Source organism: Bombina bombina, chromosome 1 (assembly GCF_027579735.1).
Source record: "Bombina bombina isolate aBomBom1 chromosome 1, aBomBom1.pri, whole genome shotgun sequence".
Classification (NCBI taxonomy): domain Eukaryota; kingdom Metazoa; phylum Chordata; class Amphibia; order Anura; family Bombinatoridae; genus Bombina; species Bombina bombina.
In genome coordinates, this window is record NC_069499.1 from 647,046,373 (window position 1) to 647,074,035 (window position 27,663).

The following is a 27,663-nucleotide window of genomic DNA, read 5'->3' on the forward strand; positions in this document are numbered from 1 at the left end:
CCAGTGCGGTTGCAGTTGCGGTGGCGTGTTACACGGCGATCTACATTTGTACTTTGTTTGTTTTACAATCATGGTAGGTTTTGAGTGTGTACTTTATGCCTGACCATCTAGGTAACATCATATAAGGCTTTCATTATTGGTTGGCTCCCCGGATAGTAACGGATATTAGGGGTATGTTAAGATTACCACTACTGTGGAACGTTAAGTTGTTTACCATGTTCATACTGCTATAGGTCTTTTAATTTGATCATCTTCACTGTCACAGCATTGATTGCTTATATTATAACTTATATACGATGTTCACTTTGTGACATATGGTCACCATAGCAACACTTTGGTGGTTTTTTTTGCTAATTGGGGGGAGGGGTTATTTATTTGTTAGTTTGTATAAATTCACCAATGTTTGAAGCATTCACTGTCTGAGGAAGGGGATACACTGTCCCCGAAACGTCACTAATTTTGCCAAGTAAAAAAGTTTGTTAAAAAATCCAGCGAGTGCAAGGTCTGTTTCTGATATTATATATATATATATATATATATATATATATATATATATATATATATAAAAAAGCAAGTAGAATGTAACAACTCAGGGAACCTGGGTAGAAACAAGCGATACTCAGAAAGTTGCGCTAGTCAGATGGATGAAGGAAATGTTAGGCAGCTATTATGGACAAGCACTTAATAAGGCAAAGACCTCAGTAAAGTGAGAGTAGGTATAGGGCAAAAAGGATTAACAGCGCCTATAAATCCTAATACATAGACAGTTTAATATGTAGTAAATGAGTCTATAATAATAATAGAAAATCAATTCTTGAATAGTACGTAGCAATGTGGATCCTAGTGGTATTGGAATGTAAATAATACCCTTACCAGAAATTACCCCAATCTAATGAGGTAAGTTTGCCGCACGGGGGGGTATATAGGTGGTAGATCAATTCTGGAAACCGGTAGATGCTCCCTTCAATCTCGACTGCCTCTTGGAGTATGTGGGGATGCAGTTCTTTCAATGAAGATATCCCAAAAACTTCTTATGCAGGTGTGCTTGCTGCCTCTTGGAGTTTTCTTGGTCTTGGTATGAACTTTCTCCTCTGTAGATATACCCAAGAAAACAAGAGGTCATAGATAGTGTAATATAGTTTTTAATAATATGAGCAGATAAATAATTAAGCACACATTCAACTCACATTTTCTGACCTCAAACACTATGAGGTATGTTAACAGCACATAAGATAATAGGCGGTCTCTCAGTAGATTCACCAGATGTATATCCAAATGCAGTTCAGAAATATGTAATGAGCAGTGTCCAGTAAAATTGCCTCATCAGGCAAACAAGTGTAAAAGTCTTTCGCAATTAAAAGGCAATAAATATCAGATATAAAACATAGATAGTATAAAAACCAGTATATAAATACCCTGACGCATTTCAAAGGTTTCTTAATTATCCTTCTTCTTCAGAGGGGTGATTATTGTGCTCGGATAGCGAATCTTTTAAACGTATGGGGCGGCGGCACGCCCTCTACGTCTGATAGGCTATCAGAGACCATGTGACCTGACATAATGATGTCAGGCATACTATTACGGTGTTTGGTAGAGTGTAACGTATGACGTATGTAATTCTATGACCACAGGCATTATTTTGAGATTGATTTGCATATGGCGTATGACGTTGCGTCATTACGTATTGTAGTTTTTTGTGAATGGCCTCACGGTATTTGTAGTTCTAACTAGTGATCAATTCCTTAGATGGTATAAGAAAATAGGCATATATGTGGAGTATATTAATGTATATTATCAGGTACGGGCCCATATCTATTAGGATTGCAAAATCTGGATATAAAAACAATAGTGTTATGATAGGTGGCAAGCCTGCACTGCTGGTTCAGCACATTGCATAAAGCATACAGACAGTCTCTGGCATCAGATAATTAGACATTGTCAACTGTAAACATGGGCATGCATTTGGATATACATCTGGTAAATCTACTGAGAGACCGCCTATTATCTTATGTGCTGTTAACATACCTCATAGTGTTTGAGGTCAGAAAATGTGAGTTGAAAGTGCACTTAATTTTTTAACTGCTCCTATTATTAAAAACTGTATTACACTATCTATGACCTCTTGTTTACTTGGGTATATCTACGGAGGAGAAAGTTCATACCAAGACCAAGAAAACTCCAAGAGGCAGCAAGCACACCTGCATAAGAAGTTTTTGGGATATCTTCATTGAAAGAACTGCATCCCCACATACTCCAAGAGGCAGTCGAGATTGAAAGGAGCATCTACCGGTTTCCAGAATTGATTACCACCTATATACCCCCCAGTGCGGCATACTTACCTCATTAGATTGGGGTAATTTCTGGTAAGGGTATTCTTTACATTCCAATACCACTAGGATCCACATTGCTACGTACTATTCAAGAATTAATTTTCTATTATTATTATAGACTCATTTACTACATATCAAAATGTCTATGTATAAGGATTTATAGGTGCTGTTAATCCTTTTTTCCCTATATATATATATATATATATATATATATATATATATATATATATATATATATATTTGTTATTTTAATATTAAGATTTCAAAGCTTCTTAGTCTACACCTTTGTGCTTCAGAACATGGCTAGCACATGTTGATATTTTTATAAATGTAAACAATCATCAAGCGATACACACATGAGAACTATTAAATGTTCCATGTACTATGCTTTTTTCCTGATTTACAAAATACAGACAATCACATTTAATTATTAATCATCGATAATTATATATATATATTTTTCATTTGCATGCTCCATCAAAATTATGAAATGACTAACTTTGGTTCAGCTCCATCACCCAGGTGGAGATACTCATAGGTGGCAAGCGGCTGAAGTCGATGCGGCTTATACCCGGAGACAACACATCAGGGGTACGGAACTCCACCGCGATCTCTGAGAGTCACACATAGTTGCACCTGAATTGAGGGAGAGCTTAGCAGTTTAACTGAGCACAACTCAGCTATCAATAAATATCGCTAAAACCTCATAGCATAAATTAAAAAGCAACAAACAAGACTGCCTACCTTATTATAATATTCTTGTATACCTGAGCTATAAAAACATAACGCGCATAGGCCCTGACCTAATATTTCTGTCATCAAGATCAAGGCAGAAAGTTTTAAACATAACAGAGTTGGGGGAAAAAATAACTATGAGAACCGGTTCAGACAGGGTTGCTTAAAGTATATTCTGGACATTGGCTATTAACCTAAAACAGATACCCCTAAATTAATACATTGAGGGACTATCTAAGACAGCGCATATTTACAAAGGTGCGGGACACTGCTGACCTGTGTGATTAGCAATCTGGAATGCCCCAAAAGAAGAGCAATATGAACCATTACCTTAAACCTTCTGACCCTTCTACTCCAGAAGCAACAACACCCCACTCTGAATCAAAACAAGGGGCCTCCACACAGACACATGAGATGACTTGGATGCCTTCATCCTATGTTACCAAGGAGGACCTGAAGACATTATTCTCAAAAGAAGACATTAAGGGGGTTATGGCAGAAGTCAAGAGCCTTTTTGGTGAGCTCCGGAAAGACGTCAATGACTTAACGCAGAGGGTCACCAGAGTGGAACAAAGCCATGAAAACACTATAGAGGAGGTTAAAGAAACATCTTCTAGGGCACAATACAACACTGATATGATACACAGCTTAATGGACAGGGTGCAAGACCTAGACATCCGCGGCAGGCGGAATAACCTGCGGGTTAGGGGAATTCTGGAATCTATACACGCATCTGCACTATTGGGTTATTTACAAGACCTATTCAGGACAATTAAAGGGACACCAATGTCACCTACCATTGAAATAGAAAGAGCCCACAGGGCTTTGCGCCCTAAACCACCAGCAAAAGCACCTCCACGAGACGTTATTCTCCGGGTGCTAAATTTTAAAGACAAAGAGGAAATCCTGAAGTATAGCAGGAACAAACATCCGATCACACATGCCGGAGTAACCCTACAGATCTTCTCTGACCTAAGTCCAACCACCCTGCAAAAGAGGAGGGAACTGAAGTTCATTACAAGCACTCTTCAGGAACATAAGATCACCTATCACTGGGGCTTCCCTACGAGCATTATAGCTACCAGGGGAGACCATACAGCAATTTACAGAACTATAGAAGACCTTGGCCCTTTTTGTCACTCGCTGGGTGTAACACCCTCATCCATCCCAAGACCACCACAAGAAGAGAGAGCTGCAACTAACCCCACTGATTCTAATTACCAGGGTGCTGACAACCCACAACACTGAAAAAGAACCAATGACCAGGTTTGCATAGGGTCTCAGTTGAAATGTCTTTTTGTAAAAAGCACATACTAGCACTGAAAATGTTATTTATGTTTATTACTGTTAATAAGATGTTAATCCCTATGTTTTTAAATAATTGTTAGATAATATAAAATGTTTAGTGTCCTGGCGACATTGTTACAGTTATATATGTATCCCCACGGAGCACACTGACGATCCAGTACTAACCATGTGGATGCATGGCCTAGGTGTAACTAGCTTGGGCTCTTTTGGGCCCTAGCTACTTCTCTTAATATCTTAAAAGTTATAACTGTGAGATCCTCACTGTGCTCTACAGGTTGTGGGGGGATAGGCGGTGAATCCGCTGATACTACCTACAGATTATAATCTTGTTCATATTGTTTATGGTTCAGGCATTTTGGTTAAGCTCCTTACCTTTATTGTTTTACGGGCCTAGCAGGGCACATCCCTCTAGACTTATCTTCTTATAACATATTTGTACACAGTCCAATTGTTGTTTTCATTTTGTACATTTCTATTATCTCATACGAGACGTTGCTCAGGGTGGACCCCGGCGCTCTGACTACAACTGAGTGACTTGCTCTTTTGCTTGATTACTCAATCATAACATTTTAACTGATACTCCACATACCCAACTGTGAGGTCCTAGGATGGCAGGCTTACACACCACATACAAGATACATCCAATTAAACTGTTGACAGTGAACATTAAAGGCCTCAATAACCTGGGAAAATGCTCCATAGTGACGAGGGACTTGCAAAGGATGAGTGGAGACATTGTGTTTCTCCAAGAAACTCACTTTGTCAGATCTAAATAACCTAAGTGGCACAACCATATATACCCAGCTGCTTACCTGTCTTCAGGACCAAACAAACAAAATGGAGTGGGAATTCTTATTCACCACAAGCTCCCATTTAAACTACTATAACTTGAAAAGGATAGGGAAGGCAGGTATATCATGCTTATAGGACAACTTCACGGTAAAATGATCACACTGGTTAACATCTATTCCCCTAACACAAAGCAGGACAACTTTCTAAAAGTGGTCGTCCGTAAAATCCAAGAGGTATCAAAAGGAGTCCTATTTGTGGGTGGGGATCTCAATGCCCCCTTAATTCCATTATCAGACACTTCTAACGGGGTGTCTAGCGTACCACACCATACACTGAAACAAATCAACTCACTACTCAAAAACCTTCTCCTTCACGATATATGGAGGACCATGCACCCAACCGACAGAGACTTTACTTTCTACTCCAATCCCCACCGGAAGTACTCTCGGATAGATTACCTATTTTCCGACTCACAGGGTATCTCACACATCACACACACCGATATCTCCTCTATAACCTGGCCGGACCATGCACCCGTTTCCTGCAACATAGCATGGCCAAACTCATTTGATACCCCATTTCTATGGAAACTTGAGGACACCCTCTTAGACAACCCTGAAATAAAAACAGCCATAGAGACTGCGATGACTGAATATTTCCTCATTAACACACAAAACAACCTTCCACTTACCTCGGTCTGGGAGGCACATAAATTTGTCCTCTGAGGAATTTTAATTAAACACAAGTCTAAAATAACCAGACAACGCAGAGAAAAGTATAACGCTATGCTCCATACCATCCATACACTAGAAGAGAGACATAAAAAAGATGTAACAAACATACCACTAGAAAATGAACTTTCCCAGGCAAGACTTGACCTTAGGGCACACTAACAAGAGGAAAACCAATGCTCTGCATTAAAACTGAAACAAAAATACTATGAAGGCGGGGACAAGGCAGGTAAATTATTGGCAAAAGCTCTTACACGCCAAAGATTAAAATCTTACATATACACCATGAAAGATGACCAGGGAAGGATGAGACAGGACAGTAGGGGCATAGCAAAAATCTTTCATAGCTACTATGACAAGCTATATAATATTGAAGTGGAGGGGGGCACTGCGCATACCCAGAAAATACAGGAATATTTGGCTCATACTGCACTACCAAAATTGACATTAGAAGAATCTGATAACTTAGAGGCCCCACTTTCTCAAAAAGCAATAAAAAAACTCCCGACTGGGAAGAGCCCTGGCCCCGACGGACTGAGTAACAAATATTATAAGACTTTTCTTCCACTGCTCTTACCCTACCTACAATACTTATTCAATGAGTTAACTGACTCCGGTCACTGCCTAAATCAATGTTATCAGCATATATCACAGTATTACCAAAACCCGGGAAGGCTCTAGACAAACCCGAAAGTTATAGGCCCATCTCCCTTCTTAATAGCGATATTAAGATACTAGCAAAAGCCCTAGCAACACGAATTTATAAATATCTTGCAAAATTAATTTCCACTAACCAGGTGGGATTCATTCCTGGTAGGGAGACCAGGGATAATACCCTGAAAATCTTCCATCTCATAGCTTACTCCACGGCAAAGTCGATACCCCTTGCTCTGCTGTCTACGGACACAGAGAAGGCCTTCGACAGGGTGAACTGGGCCTTCCTGAGGGGCACTATTTTGACAGTGGAGGTTCAGTGGGGTTCAGTGATAAATTTCTAAAACAGTTTTTGCCTTATACTCGCAACCGAACGCACAAATAAAGGTTAATGGTATCCTTTCTATATCACTAATGGGACAAGGCAGGGCTGCCCCCTCTCACCCGCATTATTTGCTATTGCAATAGAGGCTTTAGCCAGCAACATAGGCGCAACCATGAGATAAAAGGTATACAGATAGGAACAATTGAAAAAAACCATTGAACAATCAGAGTTTCAAGGATCAATTAAGGATCAATTAAATATTATTAATTAGACTTGATTCAAATCAATACCTTTAAACATAGTCATTATTGTGACTTTGTATAAATATTTTATGAGAACAAGAATACAGATTTTAAATGATGGTGAATATTGATTTCTCTCAAGATAATAATATATTTTCATATAATATATGTATTTATAAAATTGTATTATATATTTCAGATGGAACTTCTACTTCTGGGCATCAGCATCCCGGCCCTTCCCATCCTGACCCCTCTCCCGGCCCTTCTTGTCCTGACCCCTCACCCAGCCCTTCGCCACAAAAAATCCCTGCCCTCCACTGCTCTCCCCGTTTTGCCCGTCCTGCTTCTACTCACCTGCACAGCCACCAAATCCCCCAGCCCATGACTCCCCAGCTGTGCAGGCTCCACCGGAGCAGGAACCCAATCCCCCACCTCGCCCCATCCCTCCCCCTTGCACCATCCCTCGCCCCATCCCTCCCCAACAACATCTTTACCCTAATCCCACCATCATTGTCCTGGGTGTCAGATTGTCCTTCCCAGTCACCGATGTAAGTTTCATTACAAATCAACATTAGAACATACATTCTTAAAGGGACATTATACTGATCTAATTATACATAAATTGATTTCAAATAGAATTTTTTTTTTCTCTAAACCTTTTCTTTATTTGATTAATGTAAATCTTTCCGATTTTCAGTTTTTGAAATCAACATCCACATTTTCTAATATTTAAACAAGATTGGCTAGATGTTGGATATCTATTATGTATATATGCTAATATTTTGGATTTGTTAGCACTGCCCTTTTCACAGTATGTCATAAACCAAAGAAATATTTTTTTCAAGATTGATAGGGTTTTGATTTTTCTTAATATCTTAATGGTCTATCTCTGAAGAAAATATTTAATGTATAAATCTTCTTCTCTATAGCATATTTTATTATAATAATGATTTGTATTTTAATTAGAACAATGTCTCTTTGCTCTATTTTTATTATGTTCTGTAATTATTAATATTTGTAATATTTATTTTTGTTTAGGTTGAGTTCCAATCAGTTGCTGGGAAGGATGCATGACACCATGTGTATCCAACTGCGGCTTCATCGCTTGAATCTAGCCCGAATAATGCGGTTAGAGGCAATGCATGAAGCCACAGCTAGAGGGGAGCAGGATGATGTAGGTGATGCTGAATTCCCCATAAGTGGAGGATCCAGAGATGACCCGAGGGAAAACTAATAACTCCTCCATCCACCTGTTGTTATTTAGTTTTTTGTATTTGTTGCCATTTGGCCTATTTTTGTTTTATTGTTGTACTGCCTGTTGGACTATTTCACCTTGTCAGATTTATACTAAGGGGCCATGTTGGACTTTGTTTGCCCTTGTCAACTTCCTGAAAGGACTGTGATGCACTATGTAACCATGTCAGATGTCTCCAAAGGGGCTGTGTTGGCCTTTGTTTTCCCTTGTCAACTCCCTCCAAGGACTGTGATGCACTATGTCACCTTGTCAGATGGCTCCAAGGGGGCTGTATTGGCCTTTGTTTGCCCTTGTCAACTCCCTCCAAGGACTGTGATGCACTATGTCACCTTGTGAGATGGCTCCAAAGGGGCTGTTTTCTCATTCTGACTTTTTTTTTCAATGATCTTATTTCTTTATGTTTTATGACATTCATAATCATATTTATCATATTAAAAATAATGTCATTAATCTGTTATGTTTCTAATTTATTTATTAATGCCATTTCTAATAAAATATCTTTTATGTTGATAATCCTTAAAAGATGCTGACCACAATTCTTAATTTATGGATATGCAATCATAATGAACATTTTTTAATTATTTCTTTTGACATCAACATACACATATAATATCTTTAAAACAGACTTATCTGAATGTTGACAACACATATTTTCCAATTTTCCTTACATCTTATTGTAGTAGTATATCCAAAGAAATAACTGTGTGTAATGTACACATTGTAGATGATTAATCTCTTTCTATTATTTGTGATTATATTTAATTATACAACAATATATTGCTACATAGGTAACATATAATGTATAAACAATCCACATTTTCGTAATGTATATAGTAGCATTATTTTTGTTAAACCCTGCTGCTTCCAAAATATTTCCTAATCTTCCTATTGTAATGAAATATATACTTACTTATGGATTATATTTCATATATCAGAGTATTATGTTATCTAGCGTTACATTATGTGAAGCTGTGCATTACATGAAACAAACACGCTTCATAGATAACAATATAGCACATACTCTATTTTTTTAAATATAAATAAATACATTTGTTATTGACATGCAAAGGTGTTAAATCCGTCCTTTGATTGGATGACATTTTTACGTGATCTCGGATGCGCCGTGTTGTGTAAGACGTCTCATGCAAAGGTGTTAAATCCGTCCTTTGATTGAATGAAGTTTTTATTCAATTTCGGATGCGCCATGTTGCGTAAGACATCTCATGCACAGGTGTTAAATACGTCCTTTGAATGGATGACTTTTTTACACGATCTCGGGTGCGCCATGTTGCGTAAAATGTCTCATGCAAAGGTGTTAAATCCGTCCTTTGATTGGATGACATTGTTTCACAATATTGGATTTGCCACGTTTGCGAATGAGAAAACAAGTTTGAAACCATGATTTTCTTGGATTATTAATTGTGTCAATCATGAAGATTGTTGAAACATAGATGATAAAGTGCAAATAAATATCTATTGCTGGCTGTCTCATGGAAGAAACAAATGAAGGCAATGTGTTTTTGATCCAGAATATATTTTGAGGCAAGTTCTAATCCATGAATGTTCAACAATGAATATACTCCATCTTGTTTAATATGTTTGTCAACAATATTTTAAATTTACTAAATAATTATTGTGTTGTGTTTCATTTTCTACATATATAATTCCTAAACATGTGCTTTTGTATTTTAATTATTTAATATGCATTGACCTTTATCATCTGATAAATATATATAGGATCTCTACTTATTCTATATGTTATGTCCTGATATTTCTTCTTAATGTAAATGCTCAATATCATGTCATGTATCGATTCCACATTGTTTTTCTCCAATTATAGTACTGTGAGCACATCTTTCAAATGTAACTCTTAAAGGGCTATGAAACCCTAAATGTATCTTTCATTAGTTATGTGAAACACAATTATAACCAGGTTTCAAATTCTCCTCTATTCTAATACTCTTCGTATAATGTGTTGAAGGGGCATCAATACACTACTGGTTTTTAAGTGAACACATTGGTGAGGCAATGACAATCTGTAGATATATGAATCCACCAATCAGCAGATGTAAGCTATGTTCTTGACTGCTCCTGAGCTTTCCTAGATAAACCTTTCAGCAAAGGCTAGCAAGATAACTTGTCCGAATAAGATTAAACATGAATGTTGTTTAAAATGTTATGCTCTGTCAAAATCATGTATGCGAATGTTCTGCTTTCATACACCTTTTAAAGGAAATCGATTTCATAAATGAGTAAAACACTATAATGTAGCTTGAAAAATATACACTTTATTTAACACAAGAAATATGGTATACAGGCTTATTACCAAATACTAATGGTCAATATTTTGTATTAGGAGAACAGTTTGGACATCACAACGCAAAAACCAATCAATTGAATCAACAAGGACAGCATGTGATGATGTTGTCTCCACACATTTGTAAAACACACTCTGCAAAAAATATGCCTCCATGGACCCGGTCCCATAGAAGCCTATTAAATACAGAGTGTGCTCTACAAGTGTAAGAAGACAACATCATCACATACTTATCCTTTACACATTAAATTACAAAAAATATATACTCTGGGGAGGGCAACTGCCCCCTCCTCTAACAAATTCTCCTAGGAGATGGTTGTGGAAGAAGGGAAGGAGGAGTACTATGAGTAGTTAAGGGATTACCAGACTGAGGAGGAGATTGAGGCAGAGGAAAAGATGGAGGCCCAAGAGCAGATGGTCCAGGAGCAGACACTATTACCCCCGCTCCGCTTGGCACCTCTCAGAGGACCTGCAGCATATTATTTAACGTATTCAAGATATTAGTTTGTCCTTCTAGCAGTTGGTTCATTACTCCTGTCATGAACACCCTGTATTCCGCCTGTTCCCTCCGGGAGGCACGCATCTCTTCAAGGAAGTTCCTCAGGATCTCCACCTCTGGGGGTATGTTCTCCTCAGGAGGAGCTGCTGGTGCATGGTGTGCTGCTGGTGCATGGCGGGCTGCTGGTTCATGGGGGGATGCTGTTACAGGGATCTCTTCTGCTGCGGGGGCTTCTTCCGGGATGTCTTCCATTTCTCCCAGAGGTGGCGAGTCATCTGTACCACTCTCATGCCTGGGTGAAGGAGGAGCCTGTTGGTGCTGTGCTTCCTCCTCGGGATATTAGCACATTTCCAAATAAAGATGTAAATGTTAATGAGGCTGGCTTCCTAATTCAATTGTAAGCCAAAGCAATCAATACAATTTTTGTATTTTCAAACCCGTCTTTCTGATATCTGTATGGTCAATCTAAATGTCTTTTTTGCGTTTGTCTTAAATCTGTTGAAATGCACACCTAATCTGTAGACTAGCTACTAATGTGATGGATTTTCTTCGAATGCAACTTTCTCAAGTTAATTGTGAACGCGTTTACGTGATAATGTTTAAAAACGGTTCATTGCGTTAGTCCTATCCGTATTTTTTTTGCGTGTGAATGGGTTATGAGGTGGAAGTAAAGAGATTAGTAAATGAGCTTACCGGCAGATGAGAGGCGCAGGTTCCCGGTATCAACTCCTCTGATACCGACTATGGCCACCTCGGAGATGTTGGGAAGCAGCATTTCCTCCCAGCGGCAGTACACAAAGGTTTGTTCCGGACCACCACCGGTCGCTGCAAGGTGTTCCCTCTCCCTTGTGAGATTCTTCTTAAGTTCAGCTCTGCAGTCCCGGTAATGGGGCTGGATAGACTTGACATCCCTCTTATAGTCCCCCATTGCATTAACGGCATTCGTAATCTCCGTCCACAACTTCCTCTTATCAGAAGGGGAGGCCCTCTGTGCCTGCAGCCTTGTAGCCCTCTCCATATAAGCTTCTATAAGGGCCTCCTTCTCCTCCATGGTATATCTCTCCTCCCTCTGCCTGGGCTTCCCCTGTAATGAGAGCCTCTGTTCCCTGGACTGTAAAGAACCCTTTCATGCACTGCACACTACTGGGCCCAGCCACTTGTTCATCTTCCACAATGTGGCTGGGTCCACCCACCCCTTCCTCTCCCCCTTTCTCTCTAGTTCCTCTCCCCTTCCCTCTCTCCTGCCTAAACTCCTGCCTAACCTCCTCCATAAGCTCATCCTTAAATTCCTGCCTAATGAGCTCTAATAGCTCCGGGCTAATCTGCCCCCTATCCCTCCCTCCCGCCATACTCAATCAAAATGTGAATGTGCTCAAATGAAAGGGGGTCAAAATAATGTGACTGGGATAAAAAAAAAGAGGGTAAGGAGTATTAAACAGACACAGATATGGTAAAAAAGACGAAAATGAGGATATGTAAACAATAAGTTGGTGTAAATGAAACAAAATCTAACTATGGCATGGGTATGTTTTGTTTGTGTATCAGTGTGCAATTCTGTTTTCATTTCTTTTTTTTCCGTGTTGCAGATCGCAACGTATTTTCCTATTCCTCGTTTAGTGTAAATGTTGTGTAGTATTAGTTGTTTCCGATTATGACTGTTGAATGCGTATGTGCTATGTTGCATGAGCAATTGTTGTTTGTACATTTGAGCTGACTGTTTTTCTTGTCCAAGTCTGTAATATGTCAAAGCAGTGTGCATTTCTCGCGAGAACATGTGTTAGAAGAAAAATCTGTGTATTGTTTATTTTGCATTGATCGCTATAGGAGAATTAATTACGTGCCCGTGATTACGCTTGGTAAATAAACGCGGTACTCATGTTACCGTGACACATTATGAGGTTCTTTTCAGACTCGTAATACCTACGTTATGAAAGGTGCATAATGAAAATAACGTACACAATATTAGCGAGCAGCCATAACGCCACAACTCGTAATCTAGCTGTTAGTTAGTCCATTCTGGTTATTTACTCAGACATCCCACGGCTTTTAGCTGTTGTTAGAATTATTTGTACTCTCCATTAAAGACACTATTTAAAGCCAAACACATGACCTCTTCTTCTTGATCCCACACTAAAGGGCCATTTGTGACCATAAATTTTAAGCTCCCAGGAGTTGCATATGAACTAACAGCTGAACTTCAGCTTCAAACAAACAAGCCGACACGTGTTTCACCCATAATCCTTTGCACCTAACTGTTTTGAACAGATATATCCTAATATATCAATCAATAAAAATAATCCCTCCCTTTAATTATTCACACACAATGATTAAGGTAGAAAAAAAACAGGAACCAGTTGAAGAGAAAAAAAAAACAAAGAATATAAACAAGTTTAAATAAAGCCCTTTTAATAAAAAGTTTTAACTTTGCAACCCTCTTATGCAACAAACAATTGAAATCTCACACAGAGAAACCCACTTGCATCAGAGAAACAGATTGCAGTAAGCTTTTTCTTATAGTCAAATAAAATATGAATATAAGAAAAAATATGCAAACATTTTCTGTTTAGCTTTACAAAAGCAGCATTTTATTGAACAGTTTAATTAAATTATAGCAATTGCCCACTGACGCAGGACTTAAAAATAATCACATTTTCCCCTCTTTTTAGAAATACAGTATATCATTTCAGCAAGAAAAAAATAAGATAATCATAATTAATTTCAAGGGTAATTTCAAATGTCTGTTGCATAATTTACACTATTGCTTTCAAATATTATTATGTTCTCATTATCAAGAGGACAAAACAAACACTCCCATGTATTTTATACCATTCTTTGCCAGAAAAGGAAGAATATTTTGAAAAGTAATGTGCCTCCATACTGAATACAAGACTACAAATCTATTTTATATTCACCTCTTTTTATGTTAATTTTGATTTTCCTTCTACATGTATTTTTATGGCATTCAATACACAAGGTTTTCTCTACAGTAATTAATTTATTTTTTTATAGTCTGCAAACTATCGGCTAGATTTAGAGTTTTGTCGGTAACGACCCGAAAAGCTAACGCCGGCTTTTTTCTGGCCGCACCATAAAAATAACTCTGGTATTGAGAGTCCACATAAAGGCTGCGTTAGGCTCCAAAAAAGGAGCGTAGAGCATATTTAACGCAGCTTCAACTCTCGATACCAGAGTTGCTTACGGACGCGGCCAGCCTCAAAAACGTGCTCGTGCACGATTCCCCCATAGGAAACAATGTGGCTGTTTGAGCTGAAAAAAAACCTAACACCTGCAAAAAAGCCGCGTTCAGCTCCTAACGCAGCCCCATTGTTTGCTATGCGGAAACACTTCCTACGTCTGCATCTAACACTCTAACATGTACCCCGAGTCTAAACACCCCTAACCTTACACTTATTAACCTCTAATCTGCCGCCCCCGCTATCGCTGACCCCTGCATATTATTATTAACCCCTAATCTGCCGCTCCGTAAACCGCCGCTACTTACATTATCTGCTGCCCTAACATCGCCGACCCCTATATTATATTTATTAACCCCTAATCTGCCCCCCACAACCACAACGTCGCCTCCACCTGCCTACACTTATTAACCCCTAATCTGCCGACCGGACCTGAGCGCTACTATAATAAAGTTATTAACCCCTAATCCGCCTCACTAACCCTATAATAAATAGTATTAACCCCTAATCTGCCCTCCCTAACATCGCCGACACCTAACTTCAATTATTAACCCCTAATCTGCCGACTGGAGCTCACCGCTATTCTAATAAATGTATTAACCCCTAAAGCTAAGTCTAACCCTAACACTAACACCCCCCTAAGTTAAATATAATTTACATCTAACGAAATTAATTATCTCTTATTAAATAAATTATTCCTATTTAAAGCTAAATACTTACCTGTAAAATAAATCCTAATATAGCTACACTATAAATTATAATTATATTATAGCTATTTTAGGATTAATATTTATTTTACAGGTAACTTTGTAATTATTTTAACCAGGTACAATAGCTATTAAATAGTTAATAACTATTTAATAGTTACCTAGTTAAAATAATAACAAAATTACCTGTAAAATAAATCCTAACCTAAGTTACAATTAAACCTAACACTACACTATCATTAAATTAATTAAATAAAATATCTACAATTACCTACAATTAAACCTAACACTACACTATCAATACATTAATTAAATACACTATCTACAAATAACTACAATGAAATAAACTAACTAAAGTACAAAAAATAAAAAAGAACTAAGTTACAAAAAATAAAAAAATATTTACAAACATAAGGAAAATCTTACAACAATTTTAAACTAATTACACCTACTCTAAGCCCCCTAATAAAATAACAAAGCCCCCCAAAATAAAAAATGCCCTACCCTATTCTAAATTACTAAAGTTCATAGCTCTTTTACCTTACCAGCCCTGAACAGGGCCCTTTGCGGGGCATGCCCCAAGAAGTTCAGCTCTTTTGCCTGTAAAAAAAAACATACAATACCCCCCCCAACATTACAACCCACCACCCACATACCCCTAATCTAACCCAAACCCCCCTTAAATAAACCTAACACTAAGCCCCTGAAGATCATCCCACCTTGTCTTCACCTCACCGGGTATCACACCGATCCGTCCTGGCTCCGATATCTTCATCCAACCCAAGCGGGGGCTAGACATCCACTGAAGAAATCCAGAAGAGGGTCCAAAGTCTTCATCCTATCCGGGAAGAAGAGTAGATCCGGACCGGCAACCATCATCTTCCAAGCGGCATCTTCTATCTTCATCCGATGAGGACCGGCTCCATCCTGAAGACCTCCACCGCGGACCCGCCAATCGGATTGATCTTGATTCTGATTGGCTGATTCCATCAGCCAATCAGAATATTCCTACCTTAATTCCGATTGGCTGATAGAATCCTATCAGCCAATCGGAATTCGAGGGACGCCATCTTGGATGACGTCCCTTAAAGGAACCGTCATTCTTCAGTTGGACGTCGCCGGATGAAGATGGGTCCGCGGTGGAGGTCTTCAGGATGGAGCCGGTCCTCATCGGATGAAGATAGAAGATGCCGCTTGGAAGATGATGGTTGCCGGTCCGGATCTACTCTTCTTCCCGGATAGGATGAAGACTTTGGAGCCTCTTCTGGACCTCTTCAGCCGCCGGAAGATGGATCGCCAGCCCCCGCTTGGGTTGGATGAAGATTTCGGAGCCAGGACGGATCGGAGAACCTGGTATGGTGAAGACAAGGTAGGATGATCTTCAGGGGCTTAGTGTTAGGTTTATTTAAGGGGGGTTTGGGTTAGATTAGGGGTATGTGGGTGGTGGGTTGTAATGTTGGGGGGGGGTATTGTATGTTTTTTTTTACAGGCAAAAGAGCTGAACTTCTTGGGGCATGCCCCGCAAAGGGCCCTGTTCAGGGCTGGTAAGGTAAAAGAGCTTTGAACTTTAGTAATTTAGAATAGGGTAGGGCATTTTTTTATTTTGGGGGGCTTTGTTATTTTATTAGGGGGCTTAGAGTAGGTGTAATTAGTTTAAAATTGTTGTAATATTTTTCTTATGTTTGTAAATATTTTTTTATTTTTTGTAACTTATTTTTTGTACTTTAGTTAGTTTATTTCATTGTAGTTATTTGTAGGAATTGTATTTAATTTATTTATTGATAGTGTAGTGTTAGGTTTAATTGTAGATAATTATAGGTATTTTATTTAATTTATTTATTGATAGTGTAGTGTTAGGTTTAATTGTAACTTAGGTTAGGATTTATTTTACAGGTAAATTTGTAATTATTTTAACTATTTTGTTAGTGTTAGGGTTAGACTTAGCTTTAGGGGTTAATACATTTATTAGAATAGCGGCGAGATTCGGTCGGCAGATTAGGGTTAATAATTGAAGTTAGGTGTCGGCGATGTTAGGGAGGGCAGGTTAGGGGTTAATAAATCTAATATAGGGGTCGGCGGTGTTAGGGGCAGCAGATTAGGGGTACATAGCTATAATGTAGCTGGCGGCTCTTTGCGGTCTGCAGATTAGGGGTTAATTATTGTAGGTAGGTGGCGGCGACGTTGTGGGGGGCAGGTTAGGGGTTAATAAATATAATATAGGGGTCGGCGATGTTAGGGCAGCAGATTAGGGGTACATAGGGATAATGTAGCTGGCGGCGGCGTGCGGACGGCAGATTAGGGGTTAATAAGTGTAGGTAGCTGGCGGCGACGTTGTGGGGGGCAGATTAGGGGTTAATAAATATAATATAGGGGTCGGCGGTGTTAGGGGCAGCAGATTAGGGGTACATAAGGATAACGTAGGTGGCGGTCGGCAGATTAGGGGTTAAAAAAATGTAATCGAGTTGCGGCGATGTGGGGGGGACCTCTGTTTAGGGGTACATAGGTAGTTTATGGGTGTTAGTGTACTTTAGAGCACAGTAGTTAATAGCTTTATAAACCGGCGTTAGCCCAGAAAGCTCTTAACTACTGACTTTTTTCTGCGGCTGGAGTTTTGTCGTTAGATTTCTAACGCTCACTTCAGACACGACTCTAAATACCGGAGTTAGAAAGATCCCATTAAAAAGATAGGATACACAATTGACGTAAGGGGATCTGCGGTATGGAAAAGTAGCGGCTGAAAAGTGAGCGTTAGACCCTTTTTTGAGTGACTCCAAATACCGGAGGTAGCCTAAAACCAGCGTTAGGAGCCTCTAACGCTGGTTTTCATGGCTACCGCCAAACTCCAAATCTAGGCCTATAAGTCTAGATATCTATTACATTTACTCTACATACCAAACTGATATTATTCAGTTGTTTATTCTGAATAACAACAAGGTAACACAAAATATTTGATATACTGTTTGTGCCACAAAAATAATTATAATCATTATAATAATGTAACTAAAATTACTAAATTTTTCTTTCTTTGAAATTACTAAAGTTAACATTTTGTTTTTTAACACCTAAACCACATATTAAAAACTAAATTTCAGGGGATCTTCTGGTCAACAACCATGACAAGTTGTGACTCCGGGTAACTCAGAGGAAATCCTATAATATAAAAGACCAAGTGTGTTTTTCTTAAGCTGTCATGCGTAGTAGAGACTGCGCGAGGACAAACACACCTGGCCTTCTACAGACTAACCTCCTGGCATCCTGACCGGGTGTGAGGGGGGCGTGACATGGGCGGGGCCAGACGTGATGTGGATGGGACCAGATGTGACACAGGTGGAGCTAGGCGGGGCCAGGTGTGCCGTGGGCAGGGCTGGGCAGGGCCATGAGATAGCTCAAAAGAGGGGGGATAGATAGAGAGCTAAAGAGAGGGAGAGAGACAGCTAAAGAGATGGGGAGAGAGCAAAAGAGAGGAGGGGAGAGAGAGAGCAAAAGTGGGGGGATATAGAGAACAAAAGAGAGGGAGAGAGAGAGAGACAGCAAAAGAGAGGGGGAGAGCGCAAAAGAGAGGGGGAGAGCGCAAAAGAGAGGGGGTAGAGAGCAAAAGAGATCGAAAGAGAGAGAGTGCAAAAGAGAGGAAGGAAAAAATAGAAGGGGGAGAGAGAGAGCATAAGAGAAGGGAGATAGAGCAAAAGAGAGGGGAGAGAGAGCAAAACAGAGGGGAAGAAAGGGGAAAAGAGAGGGGAAAGAGAGCAAAAGAGAGGGGGAGAGCGTGCAAAAGAAAGGGAGGAAGAGAGGGAGAGAGAGAGATAGAGCAAAAGAGAGGGGAGAGGGAGAGCAAAAGAGAGGGGGAGAGAGTGGAGAGAGAGCAAAAGAGAGGGGGGAGAGCTAAAAAGAGGGGAGAGAGAGCATGCAAAAGAGAAGGGGGAAGAGAGGGGGAAAGAGAGCAAAAGAGAGGGGAGAAGGAGAGCAAAAGAGAGAAGGAATAGGGAGAGCAATATAGGGGTAAAGAGAGAGCAAAAGAGCGGGGAAGAGAGAGAACAAAAGAGAAGAGAGATAGCGCAAAAGAAAGGGGATAGAGAGCAAAAGAGAGGGGAAAGAGAGCAAAAGAGAGGGAGAGAGATAGCAAAATAGAGGGGGAGAAAGGGTAAAAGAGAGGTGAGAGTGCAAAAGAGAAGGGGGAAAGAGAGGGGGGAGAGAGAAAGCAAAAGAGAGGGGAAAGAGAGCAAAAGAGAGGGGGAGAAAGGGGAAAAGAGAAGGGAGAGAGAGCAAAAGAGAGGGGGTAGAGCGCAAAAGAGGGGAGAGAGATAGCATGCAAAAGAGAGGGGGGGAAAGAGAGGGGGGAGAGAGAACAAAAGAGGAGGGATAGGGAAAGCAAAATAGGGGGAAAGAGAGAGCAAAAGAGAGGGGGAGAGAGAGAACAAAAGAGAAGGGAGATAGATAAAAAGAAAGGGGAGAGAGAGCAAAAGAGAGGGGGAAAGAGAGGGGGGAGAGAGAGCAAAAGAGAGGGTGAGAGAGGGGAAAAGAGAGGGGAGAGAGAGCAAAAGAGAGGGGGAGATTGCAAAAGAGAGGGGGAGAGCACAAAAGATGGGAGAGAGAGAGAGCATGAAAAGGAGAGGGGGAAAGAGAGGGGGAGAGAGAGCAAAAGAGAGGGAAGATAGAGCAAAACAGAGGGGAAAGAGAGTAAAAGAGAGGGGGAGAGAGGGGAAAAGAGTGGAGGAGGGAGGGAGATCAAAATAGGGGATAGGGAGATCAAAATAGGGAGATCAAAATAGGGGGGAAAGAGAGAGCAAAAGAGAAGGGGGAGAGAGAGAATTAAAAAGAAGGGAGATAGAGCAAAAGAGAGGGGGAGAGAGGGGAAAAGAGAGGGGAGAGAGAGCAAGAGAGAGGGAGTAGAGCGCAAAAGAGGGGAGAGAGAGAGCATGCAAAAGAGAGGGGGAAAAGAGGGGGGAGAGAGAGCAAAAGAGAGGGGGTGAGAGAGCAAAAGAGGAGGGATAGGGAGAGCAAAATGGGGGGAAGAGAGAGCAAAAGAGAGGGAGAGAGACAGCATAAAAGAGGGGGGAGAGAGCAAAAGAAAGGGGGGGATAGAGAGAGAGAAAAGAGGGAGGATAGAGAGAGCAAAAGAGAGGGAGAGAGGGAGAGAGACAGTAAAAGAGAGGGGGAGAGTAAGAGCAAAAGAGAGGGGGAGAGCGCAAATCAGAGGGGGGAAAGCACAAAAGAGAGGGGAAGAGAGAGCGCAAAAGAGAGGGAGGAAAAGAGAGGGGGCGAGAGAGAGCAAAAGAGAGGGGGGAGATAGAGTGCAAAATAGAGAGAGAGAGAGAAAGAGCAAAAGAGATGGAGAGAGAGCAAAAGAGGGGAGAGAGAGCGTGCAAAAGAGAGAGGGGAAGCTATCTTAGGGTGTATTTTATAGGTAAGTATTTAGTTGTAATAGGAATAATTTAGTGAATGATAGTAATTTAATTTAGATTTATTTAAATTATATTTAAGTTAGGGGGTGTTAGGGTTAGACTTAGATTTAGGGCTTAATACATATAATATAGTTGCAGCGACGTTTGGGGGTGGCAGATTAGGGGTTAATAAAATTAAGCTAGTGTTTGTGATGCGGGAGTGTGGCGGTTTAGGGGTTAATATATATTTTATAGCGGCAGCGATGTCCGGTTCGGCAGATTAGGGGTTAAAAATATTTTTTAAGTGTTTACGATGTGGGGGGTGGGCTCGGTTTAGGGGTTAATAGGTAGTTTATGGGTGTTAGTGTACTTTTTAGCACTTCAGTTAAGAGTTTTATGTTACGGCGTTAGCCCATAAAACTCTTAACTACTGACTTTTAAATGCGGTACCAGTCTTGACAGGAGAGGCTGTACCGCTCACTTTTTTGCAGACTTGTAATACCAGCGTTATGCAAGTCCCATTGAAAATATAGGATACACAATTTACGTAAGTGGATTTGCGATATTAACAAGTCTGGACAAAAAAGTGAGCGGTACACCTGTCATTTCAAGACTCGTAATACCAGCGGGCGTTAAAAAGCAGCGTTAGGACCCCTTAACGCTGCTTTTTAACCCTAACGCAAGACTCGTAATCTAGGTGTAAATTATTTATAATTTCTGAGGAGTAACCTCTAGACAGCAAGCAAATAATCAAGCAATGAATAGATGGAAAGGCTTGATTTAAATAGGCTGTTTAGAGGGAGGAGTATCCTTAAAGCAACAGTAGTATATCTGATAGAGAGCATTCTCCTTAAAGCAACAGTAGTGTATATGACAATAGCCCACTTAATTGCAAGGCATTCTTTCTCCACTATAGAATAGTTATTTTCCTGTGGGATAAGGTTTCTGCTTAGGAAAAGGACAGGATGCTGTTTTCCCTGACACTCCAGCGAGAGTACTGCTCCTAAACCAACATCAGAGGCATCTGTCTGTACAATAAAATCTTTAGCGAAATTGGGGGTTACTAAAACTGGATGGGCACAAAGGGCATCTTTCAAATGCTTAAAATCTTTTTATGCTTCTGGGGACCATTTTATCATAATTGGGGCCCTTGCTTTTATGAGATATGCCAAGGGTCCCGCAATTGTAGTGAAATTTGTGATGAACCTTCTATTATAATTAGCTATCCCAATAAATGCTCACTTGTTTTTTAGTTAGAGGTTGTGGCTAGTTCTTTATGGCCTCTACTTTGTTGTCTGAGGTTTAACTAATCCTCTACCAATAGTATAATCCAAGTACTTAGCTTCCTGTAAACCAACAGTACATTTTGCAGGATTAGCAGTTAATCCAGCGGACCATATTGCATCAAGTACTGCTTGAACTTTTGGAAGATGGGATTCCCAATCTGTACTATAAATTAGAAAATCATCCAAACATGCTGCCACATAACAAACATGTGGCTAGATTTAGAGTTTTGTCTGTAAAAACCTGCGGCTCTAACGCTCCTTTTTTTTCCAGCGCTCCCTTAAGCCAACGCTGGTATTATGAGTTTTCTGAATTGCTGCGTTAGCCTCAGAAAAGTGAGCATTAAGCCAAATTTAGCACCACTTCAACCCTCAATACCAGCTTTGCTTACAGTATTGGTAAACTGGAAAAACGTGCTCGTGCACGATATCCCCATAGGATACAATGGGGCTGAGCTAACTGAAAAAAACCTAACACCTGCAAAAAACCAGCATTCAGCTCCTAACGCAGCCCCATTGTTTCCTATGGGGAAACACTTTCTAAGTCTACACCTAACACCCTAACATGAACCCCGAGTCTAAACACCCCTAACCTTACACTTATTAACCTCTAATCTGCCGCCCCCGCTATCGCTGACACCTGCATTTTATTATTAACCCCTAATCTGCAGCTCTGGACACCGCCGCCACCTACATTATCCCTATGAACCACTAATCTGCTAATCCCACCTACCTACACTTATTAACCCCTAATCTGCTGACCGGACATCGCCGCCACTATAATAAATGTATTAACCCCTAAACCGCCGCACTCCTTCCTTGCAAACACTATAATAAATTTTATTAACCCCTAATCTGCCCTCCCTAACATCGCCGCCACCTACCTACAATTATTGACCCCTAATCTGCCGCCCCCAACGTCGCTGCTACCGTAATAAAGTTATTAACCCCTAAACCTAAGTCTAATCCTAACCCTAACACCCCCCTAAATTAAATATAATTTAAATAAATTAAATAAATTTACTATAATTAAATAAATTAATCCTATTTAAAACTAAATACTTACCTATAAAATAAACCCTAATAAAGCTACAATATAACTAATAGTTACATTGTAGCTATTTTAGGATTTATATTTATTTTACAGACAACTTTGTATTTATTTTAACTAGGTACAATAGCTGTTAAATAGTTAATAAGTATTTAATAGCTACCTAGTTAAAATAATTACAAAATTACCTGTAAAATAAATCCTAACCTAAGTTACAATTACACCTAACACTACACTATCAATAAATTAATTAAATAAATCACCTACAATTATCTAAACTAAAATACAATTAAATAAACTAAACTATATTACAAAAAACAAACAAATACTAAATTACCACAAATTTTTTTTACAAGAAGTTTAATCTAATTACACCTAATCTAAGCCCCCTAATAAAATAAAAAAGCCCCCCAAAATAATAAAATTCCCTACCCTATACTAAATTACAAAAGTAATCAGCTCTTTTACCAGCCCTTAAAAGGGTTTTTTTTGTGGGGCATTGCCCCAAAGTAATCAGCTCTTTTACCTGTAAAAAAAAAATACAAGACCCCCCCAACATTACAACCCAGCACCCACACACCACTACTCTAAAACCCACCCGATCCCCCCTTAAATAAACCTAACACTACCCCATTGAAGATCACCCTACCTTGAGCTGTCTTCACCCAACCGAGCCGAACTCTTCATCCGATGCGGGCACAAGTGGTCCTCCAGCCGGGCAGAAGTCTTTATCCGATCAGGGCAGAAGAGGTCCTCCATCCAGCAGAAGTCTTCATCCAAGCAGCATCTTCTTCTATCTTCATCCTTCCGGCGATGAGTGGCTCCACCTTGAAGACCTCCGGCACGGAACATCCAGCTCTACCGACGACTACCCGACGAATGGCTGGTCCTTTAAATGACATCATCCAAGATGGTGTCCCTCGAATTCCGATTGGCTGATAGGATTCTATAAGCCAATCGGAATTAAGGTAGGAAAAATCTGATTGGTTGATTTAATCAGCCAATCGGATTGAAGTTCAATCCGATTGGCTGATTGGATCAGCCAATAGAATGCAAGGTCATTTATAGGACAAGTCATTTGTCGGGTAGTCGTCGGTAGAGCTGGATTTTCCGCGCCGGAGGTCTTCAAGATGGAGCCGCTCATCGCCGGAAGGATGAAGATAGAAGATGCCGCGTGGATGGAGAACCTCTTCTGCCCCGATCGGATGAAGACTTCTGCCCGGCTGAAGGACCACTTGTGCCTGCATCGGATGAAGAGTTCGGCCCTGTTGGGTGAAGACGGCTCAAGGTAGGGTGATCTTCAATGGGGTAGTGTTAGGTTTATTTAAGGGGGGATCGGGTGGGTTTTAGAGTAGGGGTGTGTGGGTGGTGGGTTGTAATGTTGGGGGGGGTCTTGTATTTTTTTTTTGCAGGTAAAAGAGCTGATTACTTTGGGGCAATGTCCCGCAAAAAGCCCTTTTAAAGGCTGGTAAAAGAGCTGATTACTTTTGTAATTTAGTATAGGGTAGGGAATTTTATTATTTTGGGGGGCTTTTTTATTTTATAAGGGGGCTTAGATTAGGTGTAATTAGATTAAACTTTTTGTAATATTTTTTTATTTTTTGTAATTTAGTGGGGTTTTTTTTTGTAATATAGTTTAGTTTATTTAATTGTATTTTAGTTTAGATAATTGTAGGTAATTTATTTAATTAATTTATTGATAGTGTAGTGTTAGGTGTAATTGTAGCTTAGGTTAGGATTTATTTTACAGGTAATTTTGTAATTATTTTAACTAGGTAGCTATTAAATACTTATTAACCATTTAATAGCTATTGTACCTAGTTAAAATAAATACAAAGTTGCCTGTAAAATAAATATAAATCCTAAAATAGCTACAATGTAACCATTAGTTATATTGTAGCTATATTAGGGTTTATCTTATAGGTAAGTATTTAGTTTTAAATAGGATTAATTTATTTAATTATAGTAAATTTATTTAGATTTATTTAAATTATATTTAATTTAGGGGGGGGTGTTAGGGTTAGGGTTAGACTTCGGTTTAGAGGTTAATAACTTTATTATAGTAGCGGCGATGTTGGGGGCGGCAGATTAGGGGTTAATAATTGTAGGTAGGTGGCGGCGATGCCAGGGAGGGCAGATTAGGGTTTAATAAATATAATGTAGGTGTCGGCGATATTAGGGGCAGCAGATTAGGGGTTCATAAGTATAATGTAGGTGGCGGCGATGTCCGGTCAGCAGATTAGGGGTTAAAAAAATGTATTATAGTGTTTGCAATGTGGGGGGCCTCGATTTAGGGGTTCATAGGTAGTTTATGGGTGTTAGTGTACTTTGTAGCACTGTAGTTAAGAGCTTTATGTTACGGCGTTAGCCCATAAAACTCTTAACTACTGACTTTTTTAGGCGGTAGGAGTCTTGGCGGTAGAGGCTGTACCGCTCACTTCTTCCAAGACTCGTAATACCGGCGTTAGGCAAATCCCATAGAAAAGATAGGATACGCAATTGACGTAAGGGGATTTGCGGTAGCCAAAAGTCGCGGAAGAAAAGTGAGCGGTAGACCCTTTCCTGCCTGACTCATAATACCAGCGGGTGTTAAAAGCAGCGTTAGGACCCCTTAACGCTGCTTTTTAAGGCTAACGCAGAACTCTAAATCTAGCCGATGGGGTTTCAGAATTCTATCCATCATTCTCTGGAATGTTGCCTGGGCCCCATGTAAAGCGAATGGCAATACAATATACTGGAATAAGCCCACTAGGGTTGAAAAAAGCTGTCTTTTCCTTCGCTTGATTAGTGAGAGTCACCTGCCAATACCATTTTGTTAAATCAATTGTATTGAGATAACATGCTTTTCCTAACCTTTTTTATCAATTCATCTACTCTAGGCATTGGATAGGTGTCAAATTTGGAAACACAATTAAGCTTACGATAGTCATTACAGAACCTTAATGAACTGTCTGGCTTTGGAACAAGCACGATTGGGCTGTTCCGCTCACTTTGTGATTCCTCAATTACTCCAAGCTTTAAAATTCTTTCTACCTCCGGTTTAATGGCCTTTCTACGAGCCTCAGGGACCCTATAAGGCTTAAGGCAGACTTTCTTCCCTGGTTCTGTTATTATATCATGCTTAATAACATTAGTTTTTCCCGGTACCACAGAAAATTCCGCTTTATTTCTCCTAATAAAATCCTTGACCTCTCACTTCTTTTTTTTTTTTTTTGTTTAAATATTTTTATTGAGACAAACAAAACAGAGTAAAGTGATACAACTCCACAAGAGTATGTGCATAGGAATTACAAACTTAGGCCTAGATTTAGAGTTTGGCGTTAGCCGTGAAAACCAGCGTTAGAGACTCCTAACGCTGGTTTTAGGCTACCGCCGGTATTTGGAGTCACTCAAAATAGGGTCTAACGCTCACTTTTCAGCCGCGACTTTTCCATACCGCAGATCCCCTTACATCAATTGCGTATCCTATCTTTTCAATGGGATCTTTCTAACTCCGGTATTTAGAGTCGTATCTGAAGTGAGCGTTAGACATCTAACGACAAAACTCTAGCCGCAGGAAAAAAGTCAGTAGTTAAGAGCTTTCTGGGCTAACTCCGGTTTATAAAGCTCTTAACTACTGTGCTCTAAAGTACACTAACACCCATAAACTACCTATGTACCCCTAAACCGAGGTCCCCCCACATCGCCGACACTCGAATAATTTTTTTTAACCCCTAATCTGCCGACCGCCACCTACGTTATCCTTATGTACCCCTAATCTGCTGCCCCTAACACCGCCGACCCCTGTATTATATTTATTAACCCCTAACCTGCCCCCCACAACGTCGCCTCCACCTACCTACACTTATTAACCCCAAATATGCCGACCGCAAAGCGCCGCCACCTACGTTATCCTTATGTACCCCTAATCTGCTGCCCCTAACACCGCCGACCCCTATATTATATTTATTAACCCCTAATCTGCCCCCCACAACGTCGCAGCCAGCTACCTACAATAATTAACCCCTAATCTGCCGACCGCAAAGCGCCGCCACCTATGTTATCCTTATGTACCCCTAATCTGCTGCCCCTAACACCGCCGACCCCTATATTATATTTATTAACCCCTAATCTGCCCCCCTCAACGTCGCCTCCACCTGCCTACACTTATTAACCCCTAATCTGCCGACTGGAGCTCACCGCTATTCTAATAAATGTATTAACCCCTAAAGCTAAGTCTAACCCTAACACTAACACCCCCCTAAGTTAAATATAATTTACATCTAACGAAATTAATTAACTCTTATTAAATAAATTATTCCTATTTAAAGATAAATACTTACCTGTAAAATAAATCCTAATATAGCTACAATATAAATTATAATTATATTATAGCTATTTTAGGATTTATATTTATTTTACAGGTAACTTTGTATTTATTTTAACCACGTACAATAGCTATTAAATAGTTAAGAACTATTTAATAGCTAAAATAGTTAAAATAATTACAAAATTACCTGTAAAATAAACCCTAACCTAAGTTACAATTAAACCTAACACTACACTATCAATAAATTAATTAAATAAACTACCTACAATTACCTACAATTAACCTAACACTACACTATCAATAAATTAATTAAATACAATTCCTACAAATAAATACAATTAAATAAACTAGCTAAAGTACAAAAAATAAAAAAGAACTAAGTTACAAAAAATAAAAAAATATTTACAAACATAAGAAAAATATTACAACAATTTTAAACTAATTACACTTACTCTAAGCCCCCTAAAAAATAACAAAGCCCCCCAAAATAAAAAAATGCCCTACCCTATTCTAAATTACTAAAGTTCAAAGCTCTTTTACCTTACCAGCCCTG